Below are 16,777 nucleotides of genomic sequence, written 5' to 3' on the forward strand. Positions count from 1 at the left end.
TTGGTGGTCCTGGTTCCACATGGCTTAGGATGATAACTTTATAAGGGTATATCAGGGTCATTTGGTATCCTTGCCACTTCATGTATCTATTGTAACAAATAATTTAATGGAAAATAAGTGAGGCTGTGACTTTGGAAATAAAGTTTGGGAGCCTCCCATTGTTACTGCTTTTGTTGGTTTTATTTAAAACAGGACTAACTCTTTTTTATAGATTTACTGCCCCAGCCTAGCTTAAAAGGGAAGGGGGATGGGACAATCAACAGTGATTTATTCCTTTAATGCATTTTAAATAAGTAGACCCCCAAGAACGAAGCAATGGTGCATAATTACATTACACTGGTCACAAAACTTGGGCTGTTCGTGCTGCAGGCTATTTATTTAACACCTGGTGAGCGTAAGTGAATACATTGCTAGGGTTGGAAGCTGTGACTTACTCTGGTTTTTACAAAATCTATTCTCTGGTAGCAATTTCCCTCTCAATTTCTGAAAGCTAACAAACATTTTTGCCATGGCTGGTGAAGCAGATTTATCATAATGTTATCTTCCAGTTAAGGCGCTGTGTAGAGAGGTTTCACCAAGCATCGGCAAAGGTTGGCTCCTGCTGTCCTGCCTCTGGCTCCCAGCATGAATGTGGGGAGCAGGAGGCTGGAAGAGGAGGGAGCGAGGGGTTTCCCTGGCTCACCCTGCCAGTAAAGAGGTGCGGGGGTACAGAGACCCTTCCCCCATTGCTCACAGCCTGCTCTGTTTGCAGGGCTGCAAGTCCTGGACCTCTGCACCCATCCCACATCCATACGCTGCCTCTCCTCTGTCCTCGTCCTTCCTCTCCTATGCCCTACGTGCACTTCCTTTGGAGGAAAGGCTGCGTGGAGAGGCATGGAGCTCCTTTCCAGATTGCAATCATCTCCTAAATTAAAGCAAGTGAAATCGATTTGAATATTACATTTCCCTACCAGGAACTCCTGCTAGTTTCTGTGTTTTTTACAATTGCGTTTTCCTGTTTTTGTTTAGTTTTTTTCATCTTTATCACTTCCCTGCTGCTGACTAAAGGAGCTACACAACAGGGGAAAGTGTGACTAACTCACTGCCTGCACGGGGGAAAGAGTGAGACTGCTTCTACACATGCTGGTGATAAATGCACAGAATAAACAGAATGGAAAAGTGGAGAAAAACAGCTTTTTTTTCTACAGTCTCTTTTTTTTATAGCAATGTTAGTCATTTCTTCCAGCAACTATAGGTTAAAACAACTTCCATCATAAGAGTTCTTGCAGAAGAAGCAGGATCAGCTTAAAATTTGCACTTCCTTCTGAAATCATTTTTAATGTCTCTTCTTGTAAGTTGTAAGAAAAAACAAAAAATGTTTTTCCTCTTTTTCTTTTTTCAGTAGCTCCTTTGGTTTGACAGCAAGTCACATAGATACGATCTTTCTCTTTCTCCCGTATGTTCAGGTCCTGTGTCAGCTTGGCAGGTATTTCCTAGATCAGTTGGGAGGGAAAACATTTAATCAATGGGAAGAGGGCAGGGGGATTCACCCAAGTGAAGGTCCTGAAACTGGTTTTAACTTGGGTTGAAATGGAGTAGATTCCAGATGACAGCATCCCTGTAATTAAGCAATATAATGCCGTTGATTTCAAGCCCGCTGAAATCAATGGAAAGATGCCATGGGTTGCAAAGGGCTATGGAGCAGGCCCAGTCTCCTTTTGTGGTATAGAAATGATGCTTCAACAATTTAAGAGCCTGGGGAGGCTGAATCAGAAACACGACGAGTGACCTGCTCACGTATTAGGTCAGCAGCAGGGAAGAAATACAGGTTTGAGCTCAGCCCTCGCTGACTCGGGTGCTGATCAACGGTCACATTTTCCCTTCATGAAGTGTTACGGCAGAGCGGCTTTCATGTTTTTTCCTCCGAGTATCCTATAGCATGGCTTTGGAGAGGAAAGGGAAATCTATTCTGCATGTAAACACAGTATTGCAATGTTTGTTTAATGTCTTTGTTTACTTTGAAAGTTAGTCCCATACTAATGAATTTGTAAAACCTACATTATCCATAAAACTGTCACTGGTGCAAAATTTAGTAATAACTCAGGTAATGTATTTAAACCACCAGTGAGTTTGCTCTATCCTTGAGTTGATAAATTGTATAGCTTCATTTGGTAGGAATCAGCAATTTTATGTGGCAATTAATTTTAACAGCAATAGGGAGCCAAAGGACTAAATTTTTACCCTTGGTTTTCTACGCATGTATGGGAATATCCTAATGCTTAACGCCCGGGTTCCTGACCTGGGAAGCAGTGTGCAGGCAGGGGAAATGTCGCATTGCAGGTGTTGCAGCCGTGCTGCTCCAGCTCACAATCCAACCTGCCAGTTAAACCATTTTGGGGGTTTCTCATTTTTTAAAATATATGTCAGAAAGATAGCAGATGGCAAAAAACATCTGTCCCCAGGATCTGTCTCGCTTTACCCTCTCTCTTCTGCATGAACTTGCTGGTTGCCTGTTGTATTGTGTAAGTCACCACCATCAGGGATGATGCCAAAATCATGAGCTTGGTGCCGGAAATGAGGAAATAAGTTTTTCTAAAGCGATTCTGGTTGTTTGTTTTCCCCTTTCTGGTCTCTGATACCCAGCACAGAAAGGTCCCATTTGTACAGTTGGCTGCAAGCCTATAATTGTGTAGGATCTGATCTGAGAACCAAAAATGCCTTGATTCTAATCTTAGCTCCTGCTACCAGATTTACATAGTGGTAGCAGGTCACTTTTTACTTCATAATTTATGTCTGTAACACTGACTGCATCCTCAGCAGTGTACAAAAAGCAGTGTAGTTCCCCTAAAGCTAAAATTTGTCTTGTAGCAATAAAAAATACCAAGGGAGGTAATTTGAAGGGGATTTATTTATGATGCTGTTAAGTAACATCCACATTTCGGTTTTTGCTGTTCGTGAAACCGATTGAAGTGCGCTGGGCTGCAGGATGGGTTTGGGCATTGCCGGGCAAAACCCCACGGACATCGTTGAGCCTGCGGGGTAAATGAGGGTTTTGTTTTGAGGCATCCTCCTTGCCATTGCTGCAGCAGCACGGAGCTCTGTAAGGTAAGCTCAGGACCACGAATGATGAGCAGGGATGATGCATGTAGCTCTGGAGTCTTGTATTTCAGGTGTCGGTCTCCAATCTATGACCTTGGAGGCATCGGTGGCTCCGTGAGCGCCGCTGGCTCGTGTCTATAGGTGGGTCTGCGTTTCAGACATCATTTGCGTTACGACTGTGTCGGTTCCCAAAGTGGGGTGATGGCCCTGAAATGAGGTTCAGGGAAGTTATGAGTGAGGTCGTGAGCCTGACAGAAATTTCATTTTGTCCGATATTTATTCTACTGTTTGGGGTTGCACAGAGTTACTGGTCTGTAAAATGAGGTCGCAGCCAGGAAAGAAAGTTTGGGAGCTGCTGCTTTAGAGCTTGGGTTGAAATTAATTATTTGTATACCTTGGAGGGTTGCACTGGTTTTTAAACAAGACAGCTGGGTTAGAAAAACAGTCCGAATTCATTGTGAAACACGTTGTGTGATGGCCAGCTCTTGAACCTTGCACTCCCTTGGTGCGCTACCAACCAGAAATTTCAGATTGGTTGCTTAAAATTGGCCGTGTAGTCACCCAGATATTTCATCATGTTGTTTCAAAAATCCCAGTAGCTCCAGGTGCTCCAAGGCCGTGGAGGAGTTAATTGTAGCCGCAGTTGGAAAAGTTGGTCTGGTGTAGCTGCATTGCTTGCATTATACCCACCGATATTTAGGCAACAGAAATGTAGACGCGGAAAGGAAGGCTGGCCTGGTTAAAATCAGCTAGAGAAGAAAAAGCCTAGCCAACGTAGAATTGGATGCGAAAAATGCAATACTGAAGGTGTCAGCTTTCTGGTTTCAAAGGAAAATATTCTCTTAATTTTTCTAAGATTAAAATGCCTATAAAATAATACTGTTTAAAAAGCCAAGTACTCCTCAAACACCAATTCAAAATGCCACCAATTCTCAATTTGCAAAAAGAAAAATGTACAGCAAAATTACTGTGGTTTTCTGCTCAAAACCTGTGGGCTGTCTGGAAAGCAAAAAACTGATAAAAGAGCAGAGCCAGGTGTTACGTGTGCTTTTCAAGGGGAATTTCTCTATAGGGCTTCCTTTCCTGATAGCTCCCTTGCCACCCGTTGCCTCTTCTTTCTACCAGTAAAGCTCTCTGATCTCCCTACCATCCTCCTTGCTCTTCTGATTCAGTATTGCATCAGGATTATTTTCGAGGTGAATGTTTATATGCAGGCCATGTTCATAAGAATGAATCATTTATGTATTCTTTTGAGTCGTGAAGTGCTGACTCTGGACATGTATTTGTTTTTCTACTTGTTGCTTCCTTCTGAAAAAGTCCCGAACAAATATTTAAAGGTATTCTGCTTAGGCTTGAATTGCTAATTAATTTTCAGATCACTGTGCTTTGGGGATGTTCAGTTGGAGGAGCAGGCGCAGCCCTCCCTCGCCCTCCGTGCCCAAGGGATGCCACACAGGTAGCTGCCAGTTGCTACTGCTCCTCCAGCTGCGAACTCAGCATTTGGTGGAGAAATTTCTCTTCACCTCTATGGTTTGACTTGTGACTTTATTATTGCATGTTCTGAGTTCCAAGGAGGAAAAAAAATAGCAGGAAAGGAAAGTAGGGTTTCGGTACGCTTCCTGCATCTTGGGGAGCCATGCTCTGTGTTAGCTGCTGATAAGGAGGTCTTTAAACCCACAGGTTTTAACACCAGCACGTGGTTAAGCACCAGGGAAAATAGATGCCTTTTCTGTCTCTTAACGGTTGGACTTGATGATCTTCAAGGTCTTTTCCAACCAAAACGATTCTATGATTCTAAGGCAGCCATTCCCTGGCACAGTCTGTGCTGTTTCGGAGCAGTCCATGCCAATACTGTTTGGCACAAGGGAAGAAATACCCCCACCTCGGGGCTGACATGGGTATTCACAGCAGCTCCTGGACCACCAGACTCTGCCCCTGTGCAGAGGAGAGGTGTGCAGAAGTGCCAAGGACTCGCAAGCAGCAAACGCTTCTCTGCAGCTTGGCAGTCGGCTTCCACGTTCCTGCAGCCATCACTCCAGAGAGCCACGCAGGGCAGGAAACTGCCATGCTGACACCTGTTTGGTGGCTGAAATGAAATGCAGACTGCATCAGAAAATTTGGATGGGCTCCTTCAGCTGTTTTTTTCCATTTGCCTTGCTGGGAATGGTGGAGCAATGCAAGAAGTTGTTGTTCATCCTGTTAGATGTGGTGGAGCTGTGGATTCCCAGACAGGTTCCAGGTAGCTGCAGAGATACAGATTTACTTGTCCTATTAGGCCATTTATCTCTGTGCATATGCAATGCTGCTGGCCAAACTTTGATTAAAACCACATCGTCCCTCACTCTCTTCAGTCTACAAAGCATGTTTTGATTAAGAAGTCTTATGACCATCCTGTGCTCTGTCAGATGTGCCTTCCCGGTCCCCAGGAAGAAAAGCATTCATAGCTCACTCCCCACTCTGGGAATGAGCCATGAGTTTATCTGACGCTGCATGCAGATCCAGGGAGGACACTTGCACCCCCGAAGCCCTGCAATATGGCCTTGCCAGCAGCAAGCCCCTTTCGGCAGCCACTGTAGCTGGCTGTGGTGACAATGGCTGGCTGCTCCAGAGATGTCTTATCCCATCACAGGCTCTGTCCAGCCTGCAAGGCGTGATGGCACTTGTGGTGGCCATGTCTGTACTTGGTTGGTTCTCTGTGCTTTGAAATGCTGAAGCTTCCTTATTGCTCCCTCTCCCTCCTCTTCATTCCCCTGTTTCACAGCCTACTCCTATAAGCCTTGCATTTTTAGGGAACTGAAGAAATTGTTTATCTCCCAGGTTCCTTGAGTGGCACTGTGAGAAGATGATGGGTGCAGGCGTTTATGTTCAGAAGTCACAGAGCTCCTGCATGCTTGCAGTAGGTCCATGTTCACAACGATATTTTATAAACTCCAGCCCGTGAGACCATTCTTCCCTGCTAGCACTTAAGATGGTGTCTACGAGTGTTGGCAGACACGGCACCGACTCTGCTGCAGGCTGCCCCAAAGCGGTGATTGTATTTGCCTGCTTCCTAGCAACTTTGTGTGCTGGTTCAATTACAAAGGACTCGGAAAAACGCACTCCATCTGGTTTTCCAGCCCCAGATGCGACCACCCCAAAGAGTGATCTAATTCTTCTGTATTTAGACTTGAAAACTTCTCACCAGTTGGTGGTGCGGGAAATCAAATAAGAGTCCTTAGGAGCAATAAGATCCACATGCTGGCCTAATTGCACATGGAGCTAGACTGCTGCTCCTACTCTAGTGTATTTGCAATGCTGCTGTCAAAGGCGTATTGTTAGGCTAGGGGAAAACCCACAAATCTTAATTTGAGTAATAATTTAATGTGGTCCAATAATTAGCTGTTCACGATAGGGGCCCCTTTGCGTCTGGTGTGGTGTGTTGCATGGTGTGAGAAGGCAGGCAGGACTCGTGGGCTGCCTTCGTCTGTAGACCAAGGTTTGTGGAACGGGATAGTATCTCAACCTGCTTTTCAGTATGGTCATTTTAGTTTACATTAGATCATCTGAGAGTGTTGTTCTTCTAATATTGTTTTTTTTTTTTAATTAAGACTAAAAAACTGCTGCTTTCTACCTCTGCAGACTGAATCGGGCAGGCAGGGTGCGTTGTGGGGAAGGGGAGGCAGAGCCCAGACTGGAGGAGGCATTGAGCAAGAGGAAAACGCCACACAACCTCAACAGAAAGCTGGAGCGTAAAGTTTCCTCCCTCCTGTGTTTTGCAGAAGGCGGTGTCCTGTAATTTCTTGGTTATGAACTTTTTGTCTACACAGGGCTTGGGATTAGAGCCTCATCATTTTAAGCTTGTCCTTAGGCATCGGTGGCTCGTCCTGCCTGGCCAGCGCTGTACTTTCCTACGTGTAAAGAGCCTGCTGGGGAGCCAGCGAGGGAAAGTTTGAAACCAGTTTCCTACACACTTAAAACTTCAGACTGAGTTTTAATGAAGGAGGACCAGCCTTAAATATTCCCTCTGTTTATTCGAGCGAGCCCTGATTCACACTGGTGGTTGTTTTCTGTCAGGGTTTCCTGTGGGAGCCCCCGCGCCGCTCACAGGAAGCATGGCCGGGCCCGCTGCCATCCACCTTCAGCTGCCGGCCTGGCCCGGCCCGCGGAGCAGTGATGGGGAGCAGCGCCAGACCGCTGCCGGAGGGCAGCCGGGCTGCTGGGTAGCCAGGGAGGTGAGCCTGCATGTCCGCAAAAAAAAATAAAAAAAAAAGTTACAAAAAAGACACGACCCCTTGGGACCCATGTTTTGTCAACAAATCGAGCAGGTGCTATTTTAAGCTGCTATGTACCTAACGCTTCCTGTTTTTCAGAAGAAACTTCTTGTTTTTTTCGCTTTTATGTTGACGGATTTATTTTAACGGCTTGTTCCTGAGGCGGCACGAAGGATTTTCCCCCCGTGGCGTGCAGGGTGGTGGCTTCTGGGGTGCTGCTGGTGGCGGCCCTGCGAGGGGACAGCCACCCCAGGCCCTCTCCCCAGGATGGCTTGAGGGGCTCCTGGGTGCACCAAGGGGCCGTGAAGGTGGGCAGCTGGTGGGATGGCCACCGCGGGGCTTACGTTGTTTCATGAATGCTGCTAAGTTAAGCCATGTGTGGTTCTCTTTCGAGGAGTGGTGGCCTAACCAATAAGGACAAAGTCAATAGCATTCATTTCCTGCTGACCTTTTAACACAAACAGATGTTTTCTCTTACAAGTACCGCAGGCCACTTCAGTCCCTGACCTCATCAAGTGGGCTGCTGCCGTTTTCATACTCGGCAGTCTATAAAACTGCTTTTTTAACCTGTTTTGCTGAGACCTGCCTGCAGAAGTGGGTCTTGGTCAGGACCCATGTGTCTTTAATGTTTCTGACTTTCTTTTCTCTGGATGGACCAACCACTTCCTCCTCATTTTTGTCCTCCACGGAGGATGGCAGATGTTTCCTCTGATGGGCTCTATCAGGCAGCCTGGGGGAAATGAGTTTCCCTTTATAATGTTTTCCCTAGCTGTCCTTGCACAGGTTGGACTGGCAACCCCACGGCTGGAGCAGTAAGTCCATTGCCCTCCTCCTTGTTTGTGGTGGTTGAGCAGAATGAAAGGGATCCTGGAGTTACCTCCACGCTCAAACAGTAAAAGGATGGCAGTGCCAGAGCTGAGGCATACGTCAGTATGGTTTCCCTTCAGTGCTCACTGCAATGCTGGAGCCATCCTGGCACCTGCTGGTGCCTCCTCCTCTGCTGCCCCGTGGGTCTTGGTCCTGGCCCAAGTGATCTCGGCTCCGTTCCAGGCTGCTCTGCTTGGAGATCACCTGGGTGTTGCTTTTTTGCCACATGATCTTCCCTGCCGCATCTCTAGGTCTGCTGTTGCGGATGGTGCTGGGTGGGGATCTGTGCAGGAATCAAAGCAGTTTGGGAAGCAGATGTGGTAGGAATGAGCAGTCTTAAAGCTTCCTCATTCCTGCAGCCTCTTAATTTGCTTTGGGCCAAGGGACATGCAAGTCTGAGCATGACTTGTGTGTTTAAGGATGCCTAGTTCATCCAGGAGACAGCTAAAGGAAGTTTCCCTGCTGGATCTCCTGGCCAGAGCGTGCTTTCTTCTGCCAGTCCTGCGTGGAGACCATGGGAGCAACCTCTGGAGTGAGGTAACGGAGGAGAGAAACATGGAGGCAGGCTGGTGTGCATGGCATGAATTCATTTGAGACCTTGGTGCGTTGGTGAAGAGCTTTTTCCTAAAGTTGGCTTTCCAGTAGTGTCTCATCTGGTGGCATCAAGCAGGGTGAGGTTTTTTCCGTGTCTGGGATGACAAAAACATAACTGTGGTGCTGGAGGACCAGTTTATTTGCTGTGCTGCTTGTGTTCCTGGGTTAATGGCATTCAGTTCGGAGAGAAAATCTTTTGGTCTTCTTTTGGTTTCTGGTGGGGGACATCGGAGGTACAAATAAATACCAGTATGATTTTTAGTTATTTGGTTATGCCATCTAGAAAGGGATGTATGTTAATTTAAAGTTCCTGGAATTACCTTTATAGATTATTTTTTCTTTTAATACTATACTGAATGTAGGTTGATAGAGATGCCCAGGCTGTCACTTGTTGGGCTGTTGGCCTTTCCCTAAAGAGATTTTTTCTTTTGTATTTGTTTGTTCTTTCTACTCTCCGGATGTATTTAGTGGAGGATGTTGAGAAGTTTTACTCCGTGAGTTGTGATTTCTATCCAGAGCAGTGGGTCTGTGCAGGACAAATAAGGAAAAAAAAAAAAAAGCCTTTTCTGTGGGTCAGGTTACCCTCCTTTTCCTGTTCAATTAAAAAGAGAAGTATACAAAATCTTAAAAATTCCTGAGTATTACCCAAACATTACCATTTTTATAGTTTCAAGTTTAGAGAAAATGACTCATGGGCATTTTTAATAAAGGATTGCTCAAAGTAGAGTGGAGTGTGATTCACGTTAACAAATCAAGACACAAGAGAAGCAACAAAAAAGCCTTTAACCTGATACTCACTCTTCCCGTGAGTATTTTGTGAAGCAGATGGCTGAGATTTCCCCTCCGCCCTGGTGCCTGGCAGCAAGGGGAGCAGCAGGGAGGGAAGGAGCAGCGATGGATGTCGCTGAACGGTCACACCTCTGCTTCTGGGGCAGTTGAGATGTGGTGGGAATGGTGCACACTGCCACCTGCCCCTGCTCTGGTGCAGCACGTCGTCTGTCAGCCCCTGTTCAGTCTGTCTTGCAAGTTAGCTGCTAACATCTTCCTGGGTAGGCTGATTGGACAAAATGATTACATCCCAAACAGCCCCGCCTGCAAGGTAGGAATTCTGCCCATCTTGTATATTGATTTTTATTGGTCAGTATAATTAGGCAGAGCCTAATTATTGTAGGCAACTGTGAATATCAAACCTTAGAGCCTGAAATGGAAGAAAGCCTGCAGTTGGGCCTTTTACAAACACACCTGGCTTTCACTCACCAGCGCTCAGACCTGAGCGTGTGTCCAGCACTGTGCTGACCTGTTCTGAATTTTGAGGTCGACATGGCAAGAGAGATGTCGCATCTACAGCAGCGTGCTGCTTGTAGGGACTTTGAGCGAGGACCCAGCTTCTTTGGCTCTACCTGAAAGCAAAGAGCATTCACAAAGCACGCTTGTAACACAAGCCTTGTGAGAAGAATTGTTCAACAAATAGCCAGATAATCTAGTTTGCCTTTTCCGCGGTGTTTTAGTTTGCCCTGCGCTGGCAGTTAGCCTTTCCCAGGTTTAACCTTGCATAGAAGATTTTATCTCGTGAGTCTGCAGAGACGGCTGCTGGTTGTGGAAAACATCACTGACTTACCAAGTGGATTACTGGGCAAAATCAATTTTACTTGGTACATTCATATGCTGAAAAGCAGCATAATAGTGTCTACTTTGCTTCCACACCAGCGAGGGGTAAGTGCCCCAACGTGTGCTGGAGACCCTACACGAGTCTGAGGGGCAACTGTTTTGGACCATATTCATCACCAGCGTAATTCTGATGGCATCGTTTCAGCTGACTGAACAGGACCTGCAGAAATGCCTTAGGTATACATGGTGATGTATATTTTGCAGCTGTCTTTACTTAAGTGTTAAACATTCCCTGTGAGCAATGGGAGCGGAGACCTTCCCCATGCTCCTTGCGGCTTCTTTGGTTGATATATGGTGTTTTCCCTCCTTTTTGTCAAAGTGTCCTCTGTTCCAGAGATAATGCAATTGCTATGCAGTGCCGTGCAAATACTCTTCTGTATTTGTATCTCTTTTCTATTTAATTATACTGTATAAATGTCCTCAGTAAATTTGATAAGTTGGGTGAAGGATATTGATTTTCGAGTCTCTCTTGTGCAGGGCTCCTTGTAGTAGCAGCAGCCGTTTACCAGGCCTATTTCCTGAGGAGGTTTTGAAGGTTCAGCATTTAAGTAGCTACAGGATAACAAAGGAATTTCTTTCTCTACACTCCCGCTTGAGCTGCTGATTGCAGGGTTTAAGGCCGTAGAGAAAACATTAGTGTTGGGTGCGTTTTTTTAAAGCCTTAGACTCATGTCATCTGCAAAAGCAGGTAGGAAGGGAAATCGAGATGATACAGAATAGACCGTTGCCTTCATTCCTGCAAATAAAGCCTGCTACCTGCTTTAGGAAGAAATAGGAGAGGGATGCTCCCAGGGTCGGGTGAGGTCCTGGGCCAGCAGTGGGGGGACCCTGGGCTTGCAGCTAGGCAGCCCCCCACCTCACCCTCTCATCACCCACGGCTGGTGGCAGGGCAGGAGGAGCAGGAGAGAGACCAGCAGGCTTGCGGGGAGGCGGAAAGGAGGAGAGGGAATTTGCAGGGTTAAAACGGGAGGACCAACGGTCTATTTTTAACGGCAGTTTTGAATGTGAAGTGTCACCGATGTTAAAAAAAGCTCCTGGTAAATAGTGGGGAAGATGCACGCGATAGTGGAAAGCCAGCTGCAGCTTTTTGAACTGTTCACTGCTGTTTGTGAGAAGGCTGCGAACACTTGGTTAGTGTTAATGTTTTAATTTTCCTTTTCTCAGCCTGAGGTCTCCCTACACAAGGGACTTTCTTTAAACCGTGCTTAGCTTTCAGCCTAAGATTATTTTTGTTCTTCAAGGGGAAAAGAAAGGAGAAATGTAGATATGTGTGCGTTTTCCTATTGCGCTCGCTTTCTTTGCATTCTCTTGGAACATAGAATGTTTTCCTTTCCCTTTTTTTATGCTGAAAATTGGACCCTGATTTTTTTCTGGCTAATTTCCATCTATTTCTCATACAGGATTTTAGCCTTGATCTATAATGCAGGCCTGTGGCTGTACTTGCTAAAAGTTTGGTTCCGCCGGGGCTTTCATTATAAATCCTTATTTTCAGTAGCAAATTGCTTTCTGCAAATGTTACCTCTTGGAGCCAGCCAGTTTGGGTGGGATGGGGGGCAGCATCCCCGCACTGCCAGGCCCCGCACCTCTCAGCCGTCCGCTCACAGCTGCCCAGGATTTGGGAACCTGGGGATTCGACGTGTTTGCCTGCTTGCTGCATTAAGGCAGGAGGCTGGAGCCATTGCGGTCTATCATGTCAGTGATCCGTGGGATAATGCATCCCCAAGTAGTGGCCGTTTCTATCTATTGTGTCACCGATCTGTGCATTAAAGGGACCCCAAGTAGGTGTTGCTACAATAAACCATAACAGCTCTATAGGAGCCGTCACAGTTCATTGCATCAATAATCTGTGTATTAAGGCGTCCTGAGCAGGCCTCGGCACACAATGGACCGTTATGGCTCCAGATGAGCCTGTATAAATTTAGGTCAATAACCTGAGTGTTGTTAAATCCCAAAATAGCCTTGCTACAGCGAGCTGGCAAGGCTTATAAGAAAGATGTGTAGATTATGCAAACCTGTGGTGGTTGCAGAGGATGCTCTGACTTACTGCTAAAGGTTAGTGGCGGGAGAATTATTTCATCTTATTTATTACTGTTATCTAAACCTCTCTCTGCTCACTTGGCTCCCTCTTTCCCTCTCCTTTCACTCCTCTGGAAATTAAACTGTGTGAGCGATGCTGCAAGAGCAGCGAAGGCAAGATGTGGAGGGAGAGATGGGGATGGAGGGCTGTGAGGAGTGGGGAGGAGGCAGCATTTCGCAGGTGAGCTGTCCCAGAGCCGCCCCATGGCCTCCGAGCTCTTTCCTGCAGGATTTCATGGGAATACTCACAGATTTCCATCCTGACTGCACTTATGCCTGACCCCATGGGGCTTGGTGTTGTCTGGAGCTTTAGTTTTGCATGAGGGGAGCCCCAAGGGCAGGAGCGTCCCCAGGGCTCCCCAGACCCTTGCTTACTCCAAAAGCCACCCTCCATCCTCATCCCTGACCCCTGATCCAAGCCATCCTCGGTGCCCCAACACCTGTCTGGGCTCTCCTTCTCTCCATGCTTTTTAAGCATCCTGCTCCTTCCTTCGTTTCTCATTTCCCTCAGACAAGGCCCTTTTGTAGGTAGGTGGTGGGGCGAGGAATGCCTTCAGCACAGGACGGAGAGGCCGGTTTGCATTCTGGGTGTACGCCTGAATGGAGACGTAGCCTTGAACTATTGAACCCTTTTTTTTTTTTTTTTGTAGAGTAAAGCTGCTGTGTGCTGAAAACAAACAGGACTCACTTCGATGGAAAGAGGTTGTATAGTGGGAACAGATCTCGGACTACAAAAAACGGGGTTTTCCACATTTCCATTCTGAGACTTTCCATTTGAGATTTCGCCAGCAGTCGGGCAGCAAAAGATGAATTAGCTGAGCTGTTAAAGGTATTACATGTATTTCCCCCTTTAGAGACTTGTTAGAACGTATTTTCTTCGGTGATAGTAATAAGTATTACAAACAAAACACAGATTTCCCCTTTGAATATTGCTTTCACAGAGCATCATCTACATTAAAAAAAAAAAGTATGTTAAGCAACATGAATAGCTTCAGGCTATTTTATTTCATGTTGCTAAATAAGTCAACGCAGATGAGGACTTTTTATGTAAGAGTGGCTTGTAAATGTAAGCACTAAGATAAGGGCAAATTATAACTCCAAAGATTTCCTGGAGATAGAAGAGTGTCACTGCTCCTTTTCACTATTCCCAGTCCAGGCAGAGCTCCTCGGACAGGCTATGGGAGATCTGATGGAAAAAAAGCTCGAGATATCTGTGATATAATAAGAAACACAGGGAGTTTGTGCCTGTACAGGGGAGTTTGGTTTGCTAGTGGGGGGCTGAGTCTCCTGGTCTGCTGGACCAAGGTGCAGCTGGAGCACAAGGGGCTTCACCTCTGCTCTCCAGGTGAGCTAAAGTCCATCTTGAGTGAATGGTGGGCTCTCCTGCCAGGCAGTGCTTACGGTTCCTCCTCCGGCCCTCAAGTGGGGCATGAAGTTGTGGGCTGGTGTGCAATGCTCTGATCTTTCCTGGGATATGGGCATGTGTCCCCTAAGGAACTGGGCTGAGGCCACCAATGTCCCTTCCACAATAGGTAGCCATTGCCCTGCAGTGGTGTTTGGTCACTGTGGGATGGGGCCCAGGGAGAACATCCTGTATCGCTGCTCATCACTGGAGCCACAGGTCTTCATGTAAGATTTAATTGTCTGATCCTCGTTATGGAGGAATTAAGAAATGAGGAGTGAAGGGTAGTATTCCAGACTTGGAGACACTTCAGTTGTATGTCCTATAAGTCTGTAGGATGTGCTGGCTGGGATGACGGTGCCATCATGTTCTTGTCTTACGTCAACCTGCTGATGCAGCAGCACCTGGTTACAACCCAGGATACAAGGTGAACGCCGCTGCGGGAGTGGGGTGCCTTCACGGACAGACTGGCAGGCAGAGATGGTGCAAGGGAGTGCTGTACTACCCAAGTATCCTATGAGTTTGCCTGTAAGGATGCACTCATCTAGTTGCTTCTTTTATTATTTCTTTTATTTAGGAATGATACAGAGTCAAGGACTTGGAAGAGTCACGAAGACAAGTGGTTTTGGCTTTAATGTTGGTCCTTTAGCTTGGGCACCCAAAGGAAAGCGTTGATATCCAGGGTCTTCTTGGTAGTCTTGCTGTGTGCGCTGTTTTGAACTTTCTGTTAAGGAGGAATTCAGGAGTAACTTGCAAGTACTGTGGAAGTATATACTACGTACAGACGTTTAATCAAATCCTGCAAGGCAGGAGCACTGGGTGCCTCTGCAGCAAGCTGTGAAACGTGCAGCCACTGCCTCCTCCAGCCCTGCGCTTTCAGCCAGAGACTGGTGAGCAAAGTGGGCTCGGCAGATCAGCAGCACAGAGTCGTGGGGATGGGAGGAACGCGAGGCTTTACAGGGGGATGCTTGGGGCGTGTGTGGCGGGAGGGGGTACGGAGGTTGGGAGGATGTGGCTCTTGGCCACATGAAGATTTTGGTTTGCAGCTCATACTCAGGAAGTTTGGCCACCCTGATTACAAACATACATATATTTGGAGATGTACAGCAAGATATCTGTCTCTTTCCTAATTTGATTTGTATTTAGATGGAGAGAGGAAAACCACCGAAGCAGGGAAGTGGGTGACTTTGTGTGGTTTCCTAGCCAGCAGAAGCTGAAAACGGTTTAAAGTTCACATTTAGCAGTATAGTAGTAACTAGAAGGAGACATCTGAAGGTAAGTGGCCATCTCCTGCCTCTTGGCAGTGAGGAAGCTGGATTCGCCTTTTTTCAGGTCTGGAAACAGAGGAGCTCTCCCCTCTAGCTCTGGAGACGGGTGGTGGTGCCATGGCACAATTTACAGTTTTTCTTGGTTAATCATTTTCAAAACTTAAAACGTAAACTGCTCTTAGTGTAAAAAGGATGAAGTTTGATGCGTCGGAGTTAAGGAGGAGGAAGAAGTGAACTGAATAAAACCAAACCTTGGAAGCAGCAATAGCTGCACACCAAAGTGTTTATTTAACCAGGACTTCTTTTCATAGTTATTTTATCTTATTTTCCTCTTGTCCTTGCTCTTGCTTGCTGATCTATGTACAGCATATGGAAAGGTTGAAAAGTGGCAATTACTAAATGAGAGGAGATAGAAACTGTTCTCCAGCAGCTCCAGATGGGGGTTAGTGATGCTGTTCACAAGCTGTGTGCCGGCACTTCACTCTGCAGTATAAAATGCCCTCTAATGGCCAAGTAACTGCATAACTCATCCGACAAACCAGCAAATAGTCATTTTTCTCGGGCTTTCTAATTTGGCTGTGCTGATTTTGGTACAGGAGCAAATAACTGCTTGAGTAGAGGAGAGTTTTTGGTTATCCAGATGTGCAAACAGCGAAGGTTCACCTCACTCCAGCATTAGTCTTTGCAATTAGTAAAAATAAATAACAAGTAATTTAAGGAACACTGGTAAAATGTAGAAATGAGATTTTATTTTTCAGGCAGGGACCTTTGGAGACTGTAAGATTATTTATGTATCAGTTCCTCTTGTTTTATTTGAAAAGTTAAGGGTAGTTTCCCAGCCAGTTATGTGCTGTAGCGATATCAGTGTGCGTGTTATCAGCGTCAGATACTTAGAAAAACAAGATAAGAGAGGCTGAAGGAGGCCCATGATTAATTAGCAGATGGATTAGGCGCTCTCAAAGCTAAGTGGATAATTTGGGTTCAGCTCCTGGTTATTGTTTTGCCCACCACCAGGCCCCTGAAGGCTGTCAGTGCAGGGTAAGCAGAGCATCCACCTGCTTCACTTCTGATGCCAGAAAGAGAGATGACAGTTATTTTCTTTAAAGCAATTTTCTTGCTGTCTGTTTGGGTTGCTTGCTTGTATTTTAGCTTTAGGAATGAAAGGAGTGCCAGTTCTGGTATTTCCTGGTTTTACTTGAAAACTCACTGAGGATCTGTGGAGGGCTGTTACTACCTGACAAGGGAGCATACCTGGATCTTCTTTTCTCAGTGTTAAGAACTAGTCACTAATGTTGGAAAACAAAATTGGGAAGAAAAAGTTGAAAAATAAAATAGGTATCTCACTCCCTTCTCTTTTGTACCATGGCTATTGTGGCATCATTAAGCTGGAGAGGAAGGAAAATGCTGCAGACCCCTATTATTTTTTTTCCCTTTTAAGGATATGTGTGTGCGTGTGTATATATATATATAAAAATGTATAAAATTGTGATTCTTCTTTTACTGAGTCAACAAGTAGCTTTGATGGAGTACAATTGATGAGGGGTACTCGCCGTGACTTTCAAGGGCTGAAAGGA

At 46.1% G+C, this 16,777-nt stretch overlaps 1 protein-coding gene across 5 annotated transcripts in view; it reads left to right on the forward strand.

The window, feature by feature from the left end:
* CTBP2 (C-terminal binding protein 2) overlaps window positions 1-16,777 on the forward strand; it is a 142,024-nt gene that overhangs the window by 55,468 nt on the left and 69,779 nt on the right. For 2 of the 5 annotated variants that reach the window (XM_054831191.1, XM_054831190.1), the window contains exon 2: window positions 13,184-13,362. The exons of 2 other annotated variants lie outside the window; for them this stretch is intronic. The gene's annotated coding sequence lies outside the window, so the exon portion shown is untranslated. Of the gene's footprint in view, window positions 1-10,521; window positions 10,635-13,183; window positions 13,363-16,777 lie in introns of those variants that run through there. One more of the 5 variants, XM_054831192.1, reaches the window with a different exon arrangement.

This window comes from Grus americana, chromosome 7 (genome assembly GCF_028858705.1).
Source record: "Grus americana isolate bGruAme1 chromosome 7, bGruAme1.mat, whole genome shotgun sequence".
NCBI classification, from domain to species: Eukaryota; Metazoa; Chordata; class Aves; order Gruiformes; family Gruidae; genus Grus; species Grus americana.